At 35.7% G+C, this 17,712-nt stretch overlaps 1 pseudogene; it reads right to left on the bottom strand.

Moving 5' to 3' along the window:
• Window positions 1-114: 114 nt before the first annotated feature.
• On the bottom strand, window positions 115-17,688 carry LOC117910945 (annotated as a pseudogene).
• Window positions 17,689-17,712: the final 24 nt, after the last annotated feature.

Raw genomic sequence — 17,712 nt, 5'->3', positions numbered from 1 at the left:
ATTAATTTGGTAAGTTTATATTATATGGAAGATACTACTAGTTTCAGAAAACAGAAATCCATCCATACATGGTGACGAGCACTATACATTGCTTTCAGAAGTAAATTAAACACTTCAATGCATAGCAAATTGAAACCAGACAAACTTATGAAGAACTGAGCGATTGTGCAACAGAGATGCGGATGGAGAAGAAGTTGATGAAGATGTGAAGTTTAGATGAGTTTGTGCCAGCAGAAAAGCTTGGATACTGTGACTAACCTCTTTCAGAAATGGTAGCAGTGTAGCATGCTTGGAGTGAAAAGGCATATGTATTTGCTCGAGGAGCATAATACATTGGCACAGGCATGTTTGAAGGGAGAACAGGCAATGAAGCTTCATAATTAAGGACATTAACTGCTTGCCTTATTGTAGGGCGAAGATTGCAGTCTGGGTAAGCACACCAAAGCCCCACAATCATCAGGCATTCCATTTGTTTCTCATCAAAGTCTGCAAACAGTCTCGGGCCAGCTACTTCAAGAAGCTTTCCTACTCCATAAAGGGTCCAAACCCACTCCACCAATTTGATCTAATTTTCCTTGGCTTTTGGTTCCTGTTATGCCTAAAGATGTAATTAGTTAGGATATTCTTTTCCCTCTAGTCTTGTAGCTCCACATGTACAGTTGGTTAGGACCTGATTGTATATAATGCCTGCCTTGTTATTGTAGAAGACAACTGAGACAAATAATATTAACATTTCTTCTCTCATCTCTCTCTCTATTTCCCTCTGTTTTCATCTCCTTTCTCATCTTGGTATCAGAGCCTCCATGGCTTATTTCAAAGAAACCTCCGAATCACCTTCTGCTAGCACTCTTAATGTGCAAAACCCATTATCTCAGTCAAACAACCTTTCTTTACCAGTAGACACACCCTCTTTTTCTTTCCAGTCTATGAATCAACCTCTCACAATGAAGTTGGATAATGAGAACTACCTCATCTGGAAGAATCAGCTTCTGAATGCCATCATTGCTAACAGACTCGATGATTTCATTGACGGATCTTGACCCTGCCCTCCTCGATTTCTCGATTTGCAACAACAAACCCTCAATCCAGAGTACTCAGTCTGGCAGAGATACAATCGACTTCTGATGAGTTGGTTGTACACATCCTTGTCCGAAGATATAATGGCTCAGATTGTTGGGTATTCAACAGCTGTGGAGATTTGGAATGCCCTTAATCATATTTACTCTGCCTCTTCTATGGCATGGGTTACCGAGCTTCACACCAAGCTTCAAAAGCTCAAGAAAGATGGACTTTCAGCTGGTGAATATATTCAAAGGCTTAAATCCATTTGCAACAGTCTTGCAGCAATAGGAGAACCAAATTCTGAGAAAGACCATCTTATCTATTTGTTTAATGGATTAGATCGTGAGTATAATTCTTTTGTTACCTCCATTCAAAATTGATCTGACCAACCAACTATTGAGCAAATCCATAGCCTATTGCTTAGCTACAACTTCCGACTTGAACAACAGAACTCTGTTTCTCTCCATTCTGCCCAAGTCCATATGGCTCATCTGAATAAGAAACCTTATAAATCAACTCCTCAACCTACATTTAATCATATTCACATTCAACCTAGATACTCTTCTCCACCTTTTAAGCCAACCACTAGTCAATATCAACCTAGCATTTTGGGCAAACCACAACCACAACCACGACAGCCTCAATCTCAATGGAAACCACATTTTTCAATCCAGAATCGAAAGCCTCAGTGCCAAACTTGTGGTAAATTTGGACACATTGCTCTTATTTGCTTCCATCGCACAAATTTTAACTATTCACCTCAACCTTCTCCTAAATCTTTCAATACTATTCTCACCACAAATTCCCAGCTCCCTAATCCTCCAGAATTTTCTTACCCTGCAATGGCTCATCCTGCTGGTACGCATAACACGGTTCCTGATACAAATTGGTACATGGAATCAGGTGCTACACATCACTTTACTCCGAACATCAACATGCTTGACACTATGGCACCATTTAGTGGTTCAGATCGGGTGATAGTTGGGAATGGTAAGCAACTCTGTATCTCACATCTTGGTACTGAAAAACTACCATCCTCATATTCTCCTCTTGTTCTTACATCAGGTCTATCACACTTCAAAAATTTCAAATAATCTTATTAGTGTTAGAAAATTGTGTTATGATAATAAAGTTTTCGTTGAATTTTATGCCACTCATTTTCTTGTCAAGGATCAGGTTTCGAAGAGAGTTCTCCTTCAAGGTCAATTTGATAATGGCTTATACAAAGTTCAGTCATCATGCTCTCCTTCTGTTGTTTCTTTTCCTCCTCAAGTTTTCATAGCCAACACCAAGGATCCAAATCTATGGCACAAGAGAATAGGCCACCCAGCTTTATCTGTTGTTAATCAAATCTTGGATTCTTGTAACATTGCTCAAACACAGAAAATTCGTTTTAATTTTTGTAATTCTTGTCAATTAGCAAAGAGCCACAGGCTTCCTTTTTCTCTGTCTCCATCCATTACAGTAAAACCTTTTGAGTTAATTCATACAGACCTATGGGGTCCTTATCCCATTCGCTCTATTTCTGGTGCTCATTATTTTTTACTTTTCATTGATGATCATACTCGTTTTACTTGGTTTTATTTGCTCAAAACAAAAGATGAAGTATATCCTACTTTTCTCAAGTTTCAAGCTCTCATTGAAAATCAATTTAATACCAAGATTAAGGTTGTCCAATCTGATTGAGGAGGTGAGTTTCGATCTCTCTCCATACTATTTTCAAATTTGGGCATTGTCCATCGTTTATCGTGTCCATACACCTCACAACAAAATGGGCGGGTTGAGCGAAAAAATCGCCATGTGGTTGAAATGGGATTGTCCCTTCTTGCTCACTCAGGTATGCCCTTATCTTATTGGCCTTATGCCTTTCAAACTGCCACTTAACTTATTAATCGTCTCCCTACTCCTGTGCTGCATCGTCAATCCCTTACTTCGCACTCTATCACAAACTCCTAGCTTATACTTATCTTAAGGTCTTTGGTTCCTCTTGTTTTCCATATTTGCGCCCTTATAATACCCATAAACTCCAATACAGGTCACTGGAGTGTGCTTTTCTTGGTTACAGTTCATACCACAAAGGTTATCTATGTCTTGACATTCATTCCAGCAGGGTGTATATTTCTCGCCATGTGATTTTTAATAAAGGTTCTTTTCCATTCAAGAATTTGAAATCTTCTCTCTCTTAGTCTATTTCGTCTTCCTCTTCTTTATCAGTTCCTCTATCCATTCCCTTGCCTCCCCTCTCCCCATCTCCTCCTATGTCTCCATCTATTCCACCTCCTTCTCCACCTTCTCCAAGTGTGGACCTACATGTACCTTATGTGAATACAGATTTACTTACTTCTTCTCGCACTCACGATATTCATCCTATGGTGACCAGGTCTAAGGCTAGTATCTATAAACCTAAGTTGTTGTTGAGTGTCTCCACTGGTTCTCTCACTGAGCTTACTTCATTTCGTCAAGCTATTAAAGATCCTTCATGGAAGCAGGCCATGGAATTGGAATTTGCTGCCCTTCAACACAACAAGACCTGGCATCTGGTTCCTTCACCTTCCTTAGGCAAGGTAATCAGTTGTAAATGGGTCTATAAGCTAAAGCTTCAACCTGATGGCCAAATTGAGAGATACAAGGCCCGCTTAGTAGCTAAGGGTTATCATCAAACTGAAGGTATTGACTACTTCGAAACATTCAGCCCGGTTGTCAAGCCTCCTACTATTTGTATTGTGCTCGGTCTTGCTCTTTCCCAGAATTGGTGTATTAGACATCTGGATGTTCATAATGCCTTCTTACATGGCGACTTAGCTAAAGACTTTTTCAGGGAACAACCGCCTGGATTTTTTGATCCTCTCTATCCTACTCATGTCTGCAAGTTGGATAAGTCTCTCTACGGCCTTAAACAGTCACCTTGGGCTTAGTATACTAAGCTAAGTACTTCTCTGCTACACTTGGGATTTGTTACTTCTAAGAATGACACTTCCTTATTTATTTGTCATTCGTCTCATGGGTTACTTCTTGTTCTTGTCTATGTGGATGATATAATCGTCATTGGGAGCCACTCTCCACAGGTTACTCACCTTATCCAACAGTTGTATCATCAGTTTTCTTTAAAGGATCTTGGTCATTTACACCATTTTCTGGGCTTGGAGGTTCATCACACCCCTATTGGTATTCACCTCAACCAAGCAAAGTATATCACTAATCTCCTTACCCGGGCGGCTATGTTGGATGCCAAGCCATGTCCTACTCCTATGTCCTCCAACACAAATCTCTCTCTTCATGATGGAGTGGCTCTTGAAAATGGTTCAGATTATCGAAGTTTTGTTGGTGCCCTTTAGTATTGTGCTATGACACACCTAGATATAGCTTTTGTAGTAAATAAAGTGTGTCAATTCATGCATCATCCCTTTGATGTTCACTGGTAGGCTGTTAAGCGTATTCTCCGGTACTTAAAGGGCACATCTCATTTTGATCTCTTCCTACAGCCTTCCTATGACTTCAACATCACTTGCTATACATATGCCGACTGGGCTTCCTGCCCTAATGATAGGCGTAGCACCAGTGGCTACTGCCTCTTCCTTGGCTCTAATTTGGTTTCTTAGTCATCTTCCAAACAAAAAGTGGTCTCCCGCACCAGCGCCGAATCAGAGTACCGAGGGGTAGCAAATGGGGCTGCTGAAATTGCTTGGACTAAATCTCTTCTTCGTGAACTTTCCATTACTCCCACTCGACCTCCCCTCATTCTCTGTGACAATATCAGTGCCACATACTTAGCTACCAATCCTATTTTGCATGCTGGCACCAAACATGTGGAAATCGACTATCACTTTGTTCGGGAACGTGTTCTTCAACGCTCTCTCTCTGTGAAATTTACACCTTCTAATAATCAACTTGCTGATTGTATGACTAGGCCTCTTTCCACCCAACGTTTCCTCACTTTACACTCCAAGCTCACTGTTCTTACTAGACCAATGAGCTTGAGGGGGGATGTTAAGCCTAAAGATGTAATTAGTTAGGATATTCTTTTCCCTCTAGTCTTGTAGTTCCACGTGTATAGTTGGTTAGGACCTGATTGTATATAATGTCTGCTCTGTTATTGTAGAAGACAACTGAGACAAATAATATTAACATTTCTCCTCTAATCTCTCTCTCTGTTTCCCTCTGTTTTCATCTCCTTTCTCATCTGTTCCATAGAAAATTTCCAAAGCAACAACTCCAAAACTGTAGACATCAGATTCCTTGCTAGCATTGCCTTTCATAAGATATTCAGGAGCCATGTACCCTATAGTCCTTACCAAAACTGTAGTTTGTGACACTTTCCCATGATCAACAAGCTTAGATAGCCCAAAATCACCAAGCTTCGCGTTGAAATCTGCATCCAGCATCATGTTACTTGATTTTACATCTCTGTGCACACTATATTGTTCTCATTCTTCATGTAGGTAAAGCATCGTTGAGGCCAACCCCGTAGCAATTTTGTACCTCATTGCCCATGTCAATAAGGTTTTTCCTTCAAACAAACAAGAAGCCAAACTATCGTTTGGCATGAAGTCGTATACCAATAGAAGCTCTTTTTTTTTATGGCACCAGCCCATGAGCCGCATCAGGTTTTGAGGCCTCAATCTACTGATGATCTTTACTTTAGATGCATACTCTTTTATCCTTTATTCAAACCCTCTTGAGACCCTCTTATCAACAATGTAGGAGCTCGGATTCCGCAAAAAACCTTTATAAACCCCACCAAACCCTCCTTCTCCAAGCTTCTCTGCCTCTGCAAAGTACCTTTTCCAAAATCGTCAACCTTGGACAGGTCAAAATCATGATCTTCTACCCCTTTCTCATTTATCTTTTTATTCCACAAGCAAAAGTAGACCAATCCCAAACCGGCCAGCAAAGCACAAACACTAATACTCAATCCCACCACTACTAGTCCTGTCTTCTTTCCTTGGTTTTCCTCTGCACTATCAGAGATTTGTAAATCTAATGAACTGAAATTCCACGAGTAAATGATGTTTATCTCGTACAAATCTCCTATTGCACTTGAGAAGCTACTAGTAATGAATTCGGGCAAGTAATTGCTCAGATTAACTTTGTAATAGAGGCTTTGTGGAGTGGTGTTAACATACAACTCATTAGTACAAAAGATAACACTCAGATTTTTGGAACTAGAAGCATAATTGAGGAACATGATTTATTTTTCCTTCCAGAATATGACTCAACCATGTCATGTTTTCCACAGATTTCATGAAGTTAATATTGAAAGTGTAAATCTGAAAAAGTGTTTTAGCGAATTCGGCTAATTTTTTACAAAATTCAAAATAATTTTTATTTTTATTTTATTTTATTCTATTAGTCTTATATTTTTTGGGAAGAGTCTTATTGGGATTGTGCTAGTGGAGTCCCATTCCACTTATAAGTAGAATTTCGTTCCACTTTCAGTCCTATTCCACTTGCAAGTAGAGTCCTATTGGGACTGTGTTAGTGGCTTATAAAAGCAAGTCACCCCACACTCTCTATATACAAATACCAATTTCTCTGCAATTGATGTAGTAAACTTGGGACAAATTTTGTCTGACCCAAAACCAAAAGATGGTTCTCATTTGTTACCAACCTGGGAAATTAGAAATAAACAAGTTAGGCATACTATTCTGAGTACCCTTTCTAAAGAACTTTTTGATATTTATTGTCAATTTAAATTTTCAAAAGAAATTTGGGATGCAATGAATAAAAAATATATTTTGGAATAATGCAGTAACTTAGTAATACACCATTGGGAATTTTAGAAATTTTTAAAGGGGCTAGTTATTTAGTAGAGACTCTTCTAGAGTCTTGGAAAAACTACAAAAATAACATGAAATAGAAACGGATGTCCCTAGAGGATGTCATAATCCATATTAGGATTAAGGAACAAAACCGATATAGGGACAATGTTGAAAAAGCTAAGGAATTGTCTTCTAAGGCTAATGTAGTAGAAGAAAAACCTAAACCCAAAAACAATAGGTCCAGAAATAAAAAATCTAGGACCAAGCCCAATGCATCAAATAAGGTCCAGATCCCAACTATTAAATAACGGGGTAACTGCTTTGTTTGTGGCAAGTCTAGACACTATGCAGCTCAATGTCGCCATAGGAAAAGAACTAAAAAGTCCAATTCAAAGGAAAGTCTGGCAGAGACAGAGGTGATCATAGTAGTAATCTCCTCTGAAGTGAGCATGGTCACCAATATGAAGGACTAGGTGGTAGACTCTGAGGCTACCAAGCACATCTGTGGAAACATAAGTGCATTTACTTCCTATACCACTCTAAAGGAATGAGAAGAACAAGTATTCATGGGTGATTCTAGATTTACTCTGGTGATTCTAGATCTACTCTAGTGATTAGCAAAGGGAAAGTTTTCCTCAAGCTAACCTCTAGAAAAGTGCTTGCCCTCAGTGATGTTCTTCATGTGCCAAATATTCGTTGAAACTTGATGTCAGCATCTCTACTTGGAAAAGCAGGAGTGAGGATCTTGTTTGACTCTGATAAAATAGTTTTAACCAAGAAGGATGTGTTTGTGGGGAAGAGTTATTGTAATTAAGGTTTATTTATGTTGAATGTTTATGATATTATCAATAATATTGCATATTTCTTCTGCTTACATAGTTGATTCTTGTGATATTTGGCATGGTAAACTAAGATATGTGAATTTTTCATATATGAAGAAAATAGTTTAATTGAGTTTAATCCCTAAACTATCCTTAAAAAAAAACTATGGAAAATGTGAATCCTATGTAGAATCTAAAACCACAATGAATCTTGTAAATCAGTTGAAAGAGAATCAGATCTAGTAAGTTTAATACACAATGACTTAGGAGACCTAAAAAATACAATGATTAGAGGTGGTAAACTATTCTACATAACTTTCATAGATGACTACTCAAGGTATACAAGGGTATATCTTTTGAGAAAAAAAAGATGAAGTAAGAGATGTTTTCATCAAGTACAAAAATGAAGTGGAAAATCGTCTAAGTAAGAAAATTAAAAGTCTTAGAACTGATAGGAAAGGAGAGTATGAGTCCAACCCCTTTAATTCTTTTATTGAAGATCATGAGATCATTCACGAAACTCCCCCTTCTTATTCCCTTGAGTCTAATGGAGTAGCAGAAAGGAAAAATAGGACCCTAAAAGAAATGATGAATGCAATGTTGGTAAGTTCAAGAGCACCCTTAAACTTGTGGGGGAAGCTATCCTATCTGCATGTCATATTCAAAATAAAATACCTTATAAGAAAACTGGTAAAACTCTTTATGAGTTGTGGAAGGGTTATGCACCTAATATAGCATACCTGGAAGTGTGGGGGTGTTTAACTAAAGTTCTTCTCCCTGAACCTAAAAAACAAAAACTAGGTCCTAAAACCTTTAATGCAATGTTCATTAGCTATGTTGAGAATAGTACAACATATAGGTTTCTTATTACTAAGTCAGAAAATAGTCTTGTAGATGTCAATACTATAATAGAAACAAAAAATGCAAAGTTTTTTAAAAACAACTTTCCTATGAAACTAAATGGTGAACAATAAGTTCAGAAAACAAGTATAGACAAGTCTATTGAGCCTTCTGAATTTGAACCTAGAATGAGTAAAAGAGATAGGAAAGAAACAAACCTTGGAGATGGTTTCTACACCTTCCTAATAGATGAGGACCCTAGATCCTACAAAGAAGCTACAACTTCTCCTAATGCACCATTCTGAAATGAGGCCATTAACAGTGAAATAGAATCAATCATGAATAACCATACATGGGAGTTAGTAGATTTACCTCCTGGTGCAAAGACTATTGATTGTAAGTGGATCTTTAAAAGAAAGTTAAAACAAGATGGGTCCATAGAGAAGTATAAAGCTTGTTTAGTTGCCAAAGGCTTTAAACAAAATAAGGATGTAGATTACTTTGACACCTTTGCCCCTGTGACTAGAATAGCATCAATTAGAGTATTGATCGCTCTAGCTTCCATTCATAATTTGGTGATACACCAAATGGATGTCAAGACTGCATTCTTGAATGGGGATTTGGAAGAAGACATTTATATGGATCAACCTGAGGGTTGTGTAGTTTCAGGGAAGGAGAAAAAGGTGTGTAAGTTAATTAAATCACTGTATGGGTTAAAACAAGCTCCCAAATAGTGGCACAACAAGTTTGATCATGTGTTAGTAATTAATGGATATTCCATTAATGATGTTGATAAGTGTATCTACAGCAAGTATGAGGATAACACATGTGTAGTCATCTGCCTTTATGTTAATGACATGCTGATCTTTGGAACTAGCCTAGAGGTTGTGTGTGAGGCCAAGAAATTCCTAGGTTCTAAGTTTGATATGAAATACCTAGGAGAGGCAGAGGTGATTCTAGTAATTAAAATAACTAGAACACCTAATGGTCTTAAACTTTCTCAAGAGCACTATGTTGAAAAGATCCTAAGGAAGTTTGAACACTTTGATTGTAAACTAATGTCAACTCCTTATGGTCCCAGCTCACAGTTGAAGAAAAATGAGGAACATAGTGTTTCCTAAATGGAGTATGCTCAGATCATAGAGAGCCTAATGTATTTAATGAACTGTACTAGACCTGACATTGCTTATGCAGTAGGTAGATTGAGTCAGTACACCTAAAGTCCTAATCAGGACCATTGGACTATTGTTCGTAGAGTCCTTAAATATTTGAGAGGCACCATTAACTATGGTTTGTGCTTTAGTGGATTTCCAAGTGTCCTAAAAGGATTTAGTGATGCAAATTGGATCTCGGATTTAGATGAAATGAAATCTACTAGTGGATATGTTTTCATCCTTAGTGGAAGTGCAGTTTCTGGGAAGTCTGCTAAGCAAACTTGCATTACTCGGTCTACTATGGAGGCTAAGTTTATTGCCTTAGAAAATGCAAGTTCTAAGGCTGAGTGGTTTAGAAACCTCTTAGCAGATATCCTTTTATAGACGAGACCAGTCTCGTTTATGTCTATGTGTTATGATAGCCAAGCTACAATTGCCAAGGCTAAGAGTAAAATATGTAATGGGAAGAACAGACATATACGCTTAAAGCACAATATTGCGCGGCAGCTGCTTGAAACAGGGGTTATATCCTATAATTTGTGAGGTCAAAGATGAATTTGGACAATCCTTTGACTAAACCACTAAATAAGAAACTAGTGGAAGAAACATCGAGGGGGATAGGGCTTATGCCTACTACAGAAGTTAAGAGTGGTGGTAATCTAACCTATTAAAATGGAAATTCCATAAAGTAGGTTCATATGGGTAATAACAAATCACTTGTTGACTTGAGGTGCTCTATCAACTTTAATTGTATGAGAGTCTATCCCTATAGTGTAGATAGAGTGTATTCTGCATTGACTAAGGTTGAGTGTTTACTCTTAATGAATACCATATTCCTTATGGATGGTATGTTTAATGCAGAAGAAACTTGATGGACTCACCTATATGAGAGTGGAGGTGGGGCCGCTTCCTATGAGAACCTAGGCAAATTCTCTAGATCTCTCATGAATATCCAAGCAGGGTGCATGGCCTATTTGTGCCAACCCATTTTGTACAACTCGTAGTGAAGTTGAGAAAACCAATGTGGATAAAAGTCTCTTGAGTTACATCAAGAAACACTAGTTCATAGAAATTTATTTTCACCGTGTTTTGTGATTCAATACTTATTTGTCCTAAGACTGGTTCATAGCCTTTGGGCACCAATATTGATGCATTAGATTCTTTTTTCCTCTTTTTTTTCTTTTATTTTCTTTTCACATCTACACTCTATGGGGGATTGTAGGAAGAGTGTAAGTCTGAAAAAGTGTTTTAGCGAATTTGACTAATTTTAAAAAATTCAAAATAATTTTTATTTTTATTTTTATTTTTATTTTATTTTATTTTATTCTATTAGTTTTATATTTTTTGGGAAGAGTCCTATTAGGATTGTGCTAGTGGAGTCCCATTCCACTTGTAAGTAGAATTCCATTCCACTTTTAGTCCTATTCTGTTTACAAGAAGAGTCCTATTGGGACTATATTATTGGCCTATAAAAGCAGGTCACCCCTCACTCTTTATATACGAATACCAATTTTTCAGAGAGTCTTTCATACAAATTTTTGGAGGAATTTTTTCAAAATCAAGTTGTACACGTCTCACTTACAGAGTGCACTCAAGGCAAGATCTGGTTGTTGAATCCTGGAGGTAGAACACTGGTACCCTAGTGCACCGAGTTTGCCTTTGAGGAAGGTGGATCTATTTCAAGTACAACGCTTGTCACGCCTCAATCGATAAGCTTTTCTTTCTATCCATTCTATTCTTTGTTTGTGTATTTGGACTAGTCTTTTGTTTCCATACCCTTAAACCAACAAGATTTGTAAATCTGATGAACTGAAATTCCACGAGTAAATGATGTTTATCTTGTACAAATCTCATGTTGCACTTGAGAAGCCACTAGTAACGAATTTGGGCAAGTAATTACTCATATTAACTTTGTAATAGAGGCTTTGTGGAGTGGTGTTAACATACAAATCATCAGTGCAAAAGATAACACTTAGATTTTTGGAACTAGAAGCGTAATTGAGGAACATGATTTATTTTTCCTTCCAGAATATGACTCAACCATGTCATGTTTTCCACAAATTTCATGGAGTTAATATTGATACCAACATGATCATGTTTTGGATCCCAAGCATTTGGAAAAGTATCAAACTCCATTGCAAAAAAAAATGATTCCCTGTTGAGTTTAGTGTCTGCTGGTTGTTAGACAGAAGACCCAGGTCGCTGCCTCCTGTCACATCTTAGGGCAGTTGGGTACCGTTTGGAGCAAGAAAGAATGCGAGTCCATCACCATAAGAAAATTTTCTTTGGGAATCAATTCCAAAAGAGAGATTGGTAGAGAAATCAACCAATCTTTTCAAGGCCTTATTCCAAAGGTGAAACGGCTCATGATATGTAGCTCGACACCAACTATCATTCATCATTTTGTCCCACTGGTTTCTAGTGAGGTGGATGGCTTTATCACCAGAATGAGAAGTCTGCCCCTCAAAGTGAATTTAATGACCATTCAGATCAATTGTTAAAACTGAAAGATAATGATGAATTTGCAAAAGGGATCTTTAGAGACAAGAAAAAGGAGACCATGAAGATATGGAGTAAAAGAAGTGTATTTGAATGGAGTTGGGCAATACTAGTGTTGCAGACAGCCATGGTTGGAAGGATGGTTGAGTTTGAGAGTTACAAATTGCTAAATAATTTACAGTAGCAACAGGCTTCCAAAATTGTCTCAAGCCCTTAACAACTTATTTTTTCTAAAAGGGATAATTATATATGGTGTATTGCTTCAGATAATACTAGTAAGTGGCCATGTGCGTGTAAGCCAAGCATGATAGACAAATAATAATTATGAGAAATAAAATTACTAAAATCTATCATTGTGTTCAAAAAATCTGCTTGTACCTTCCCAAAAGTCAATCCAAATAGCAACCAAGTAAAAGTTTTAAAAAAATTCCTTTTAGTCTTCAAAAAGTTTAATAAATATTTTTAGTTTCCAAAAAGTGGATTCATTTTTTAAGATAAATAAAGACACGATTATTATTATTATTATTTTTAAAAAAAAAATCTAACAACAAAGGAGGATGCAAACAAACATCAGAAGGCCAAACTTTTAATCCTTCAATATCAAACAAAACTAGTGTTACAAGAGCCACTTATTATAAGAGAAACCAACTTTAGTTTTGGTTAATCTTGAGCCTTTTTTTATGGATTGCTTGAATTGACAATGCATATATCCTCTTCATAATAGACTACTTCTACAGTGAATTTTACTAACATTATAGAAGAAATCTAAAAAATCAACCCTCTATGGAGCATACCATTATTGCCTTCTTGAAATACAAAATCAATCAAGGTAAGAGAGTGTTTTTTTTCTTTTTCTGTGATCTTTTAGAAGTTTGAAACATTGCACCTATTATGGGACATGGCCTTTTAATTGATATCAATTAAGGTTAAAGTAGCATTGTGAGTTTTATTGACACTGGTAAGTCTTAACATATACATGTATTCATATGATATAATTATTAATACAATTGTGCCTTTGCCATCAATCGTGCCTTTTGCTTTAGTATACTGCCATCTGTTTTTTTTTTTTTTCACTTTAAACTCCCATTTTTCAAATAATTGCTTTTATGTTAGGTGGTAGAGGTACTAGTGACCAAGTCTTGTTCCTAACAAGTGCTGAATACTCCTCGACCATAGCAGCTTTCCAATGATATTTTTATAAAGCTTCTTGAATGGAAGTTGGTTCTTTAGAAGCCATAAAGACTTTAGGTTTGAATATTTCAACCTTGGACTTGGTTCTCATGGAATAAACATTTCTAGATGCATCTGAAATAGGGTAATTAAAGGATGTCATATGTGAAATAGTATTAGTCGAATCAGAAATGGATTGATTAGAACTGGATTGGTCAATAAATGTGTTTGTAATAGAAGAAGTGGAAGGTGATGGTATAAACAAAATGAGGAATGAATGGGAATAAGAGTAGAATAAGAAGTAGGTGTTGGATTAGGAATAAAGGAAGGAGAAGTAATTGACTTGGTTTTGGTGAAGGAAAATGAGTTCTCATTAAATTGAACATCTTTGGATATGTAGGTACAATCTTGAGGATCTAAACACTTGAAACCTTTATGTTTGATATCGTAGCTCAAGAAAGTACATTCTACAGACCGAAATTGGAACTTAAGATTGTTATAGGGTCAAAGGTTTGGAAAACGAGCAACCAAACACTTTTAACATGGAATAACATGGTTGTTGTTTGAATAGAACTTGGAGAGGAATTTGACCACAAAGTACTTATGAAAGCAACCTATTGATAAGAAAAATTGATGTCCTAATAGCTTCATCCCGATATCTTAAAGGTAAAAAGACATGAACTAATAGTGTTAAGGCTATTTCAATGATGTGCCTATGTTTGCATTCAGAAATACCATTTTGTTTATGGGTTCTAGGATAAGCAAATCGATGAATAATGCATTAGGCTCTAGATAATTTGTAAAATATTGGTACTCACCACCCCAATTAGTTTGGATTTTCTTGATAGAAATACCTAGTTGTAACTCTACCTAAGTTTTAAAGTTAATAAATGTTTGGAGGGCATCAGATTTATTTTTGAGTAGGTAAACCCAAATGAAATGAGAGAAGGAATCAATAAAGTGAACATAGTATTTATAGTCATTAGAAGTAAAAAATAGGGAAGATCCCCACAGGTCTGAATGTATGAGTTCTAAAGGTTTAGTGTATCCAATAGAAGAATTAGGAAAATTAAGGATGTTTATGATGCTTTCCTAGACAACAAGCATTATAAAAATTAGGTAAGTCTTTATTGATAGTTGGAATATTACAAAGAGACAAGACTTTTGAATCACTTTAGCATTAGGATGACCTAACCTATTGTGCCAAAGTTGAAAAATATGATCATTTAAAACAGGGAACATGATAAGCAGACGAGGACTTGAGTGACTGAAACTTGAGTTGTCAAAAACATACAGCCCATCAGCTACTTTACCCTGTAGTAAGATAGTTCTTGTGATTTGGTCCTTAACAAAACATTGATTAGAATGGAACTCAAAGAACACATTATTATCATGAGGAAATTTAGAGACACTCAAAAGATTTTTTGAAATGGTGGGACATGAAGAAGCTGTTTTAGAACTAGAAGTTTAGATGACAATTGAGAAGGAAAAGTTGATTGACCAATGTGTTGAATAGCAAGACTATGGAAGCATCTCCCATATGAATTTGGTCATTTCCTACATATGTGTCTCAAATAATGAGATTATTAGGATATGGTGTGCAATGGTTGGTTTCACTACAGTCAGGATACCAACTATTATTTATCACAACATTAGGAGTAGCTACCATAGCAGCCATTTGAGTAGACCTTTGTGGAACTACATTATGCTAAAATTGAACTAGAATAAAGGTTGGACCAAACCTATGGTAGCATTTTCTAGCTATGTGCCTCATTTTACCACACAATTGACATTGTGGCTTCCAATATTGCCTACCACTTCTTCCATCATTGAATACATTTGAACTTCTTCCATTTCCTCAATTTTATTTACTCAAAGGAGGATTGAAATTTGAGATTTATAATTACCCTATCCAATAAAATTGCCTTGAAAACCACATTGTCCTCCATTAAAATTTTTATGTGACTGCTGATTGTTAGAAATCTTCACCATATTCACTTGATTTATTGAATCAAGCCCCTTAGCATGTTTTCCAATCCTGCTTTCTTATACTAACAACAATGGTTCTATCTCTACGACTTTATATGGATCATTTCTTAAATTCATCAAAACAATAAATGTATCATAATCATAAAACAATCCATCAAAGATTGTACCTATATGATATTTGATTGTAAGAACATGTCCAACAGAAGCTAATTGATCAACTAGGGATTTAATCTTTAACAAATAATCATTCATCGATAGATCACTCTTTTTTTGTGTTTTAGAGCTTAGTCTTGAACTGAGATATCTTAGCTTTGGTTTGTGAGGCAAAGAACTCCTCAAGAGCTTTCTAGATTTGATGTGAAGTTTCGCACCTAATCATTCACATGAGCATCACTTTTGTCATTGAAGAGAGTGGCCATGAAAATAGAAGCTAATCTTATTGCTCCCAGTCAAGATACTCCAACTTGATATTTCCTTGAATAGGATCTCCAACCATAAGAAACCTCTCTGGTGGATCTTTATTTTCCATAATGAATTTTTGTAGTTTGTGACCTCGTATTGCAACTCTAACTTGTTGTTTCTAGAGAAGAAAATTGCTATCATCCAATTTGATTGACAACGAGTATGCGAAGACCATTGGAACAAATTTTTCCATGGAAGGAGGGCTTTCTAATGATGAAGAAAACAAATTCGCTCCAACCAATAGAAAGGCTTTAATACCATATCAAAATTGATAAAACAAGTATTTCTTATTAATGATGAAAATAAAGTTTACAACTTAAATAACCTTCTCTATATCTAACTACTCCTTATAGTGTGTAACCATTTGCATAATAGTCACTAAGTAGATAACAAAATTTGTTATCTCTTGACAAAGTCAAGACCCTTCTTTATTTAAAAGAGATTATAAATGAGTCATCTTCTACATCATTATACCCTAAAAGTAATTGCAAAGTGGAGTGTGATGAAAAAATTATGTGACAAAAATAAATAAAAGCAAAAAAATTCTCCTCCACTTTCTGTCAGTGTATTTAATATACAATGGTTTCAATTTTATAAAAAAAAAAAATAAAACTCTCAATTTGTTTATAAAAGTGAAAAGTGAAAAGTGAAAAGTGAAAAGATGATATTCATGATTTAGGATTAGATATTTTCTTGTTAATGGAGATGGATGCTTTTTCATCCAGGTGTCTCAATAGTTGTCAACTTCTGGTTGATGTTTAGTTGCTCCCAAAATTAATACTTTACTTAATACTTGATTTAGATTTAACTATTATTGATTTTGTTATTTTCAAGTTTTCCAATCAATACAAATTTGAATGCACTTGCATTTTGCCATTCTAAATGCTTGGGATCAAGGTTTATGCCTCTTCTACTCATATCTAACCCCAAAAATTATGTGGCCTTATAGTTGTTTATAATGATGCTTCAATAGCACTTTAAGTAGGCTCTTATACTTTGTCGTTCTAACTAGTTGCATTTAAAAAAATGAACTTAATCCCAATGTTTTACCTTTTTCATGACGGTTAACATTATACTAGTTGTATTTCTATATAGTTTGTACTCATGAACTCTTTTGTAAATTTACCTTTGTCACTTGTCCAATATCAATTAATTGGATGGAGAAAATTCACATTTATACTTCTTATTTAGCAAAAATGCTTAATTTTATACATTTTATTTGGATATTTAAAGAAAGAATTTACTTAATCAAGGTGAAAGAAATGTAACTAGGCTTGACCAAAGAAAAAAAAAATCCTACTTGACAACATTTATAAAATTTATGAACACTTGCTCGTAACATGAATTATGAAAAAGAAATGCCAAAGCACAATTTTGTTGAAGTCAGAAGACAAGATGAAATGATATTATTTCTTCTAATTAAATAAGAAGCATCATACAACAACATTATATTCAACTAAAAATCATTACCATTTAAAAAGTATCATTGTACAACACTGCTTTAACAAAAAAATTACACAAAGTAGTAGCTAGAGTAGTCTCATATTTCTACACGAATGCATATATAATATGATAAGAAAAAGTATGCTTATCAACTTAAAATGACCTTTAAAACAATATACGTTAAACATCTGATGAATAAGATGCATTAGTATTAAAGAAAGACCCTGTTGAAGCAAAGATAACATCCCAGGACCCAATCAATTCAATGGTGTCGTATTCAAACTCCTCAAAATTCTCTTGAGCTTTGAAATCTCCTTGAGACTTTCTAATTCTTTCCAACTCCATTGCAATTTCCATCATTGTAGGCCTTTTCTTCCCACTCAAGTTCATGCATCGTCTTGCAAGAAAAGCTATCTCATTGATCTCTTCTTTCCTACCCTCTTTTACAACTCGAGCATCAAGAAGATCAAATAAACGATCTTCTTTCATGGACAATATGAAATATGAGGCTAA

The sequence above is a fragment of the Vitis riparia genome, chromosome 3, assembly GCF_004353265.1.
Source record: "Vitis riparia cultivar Riparia Gloire de Montpellier isolate 1030 chromosome 3, EGFV_Vit.rip_1.0, whole genome shotgun sequence".
NCBI lineage: Eukaryota > Viridiplantae > Streptophyta > Magnoliopsida > Vitales > Vitaceae > Vitis > Vitis riparia.
The sequence above is the reverse complement of the archived record's forward strand: the minus strand, read 5'-3'. Positions and strand labels throughout refer to the sequence as shown.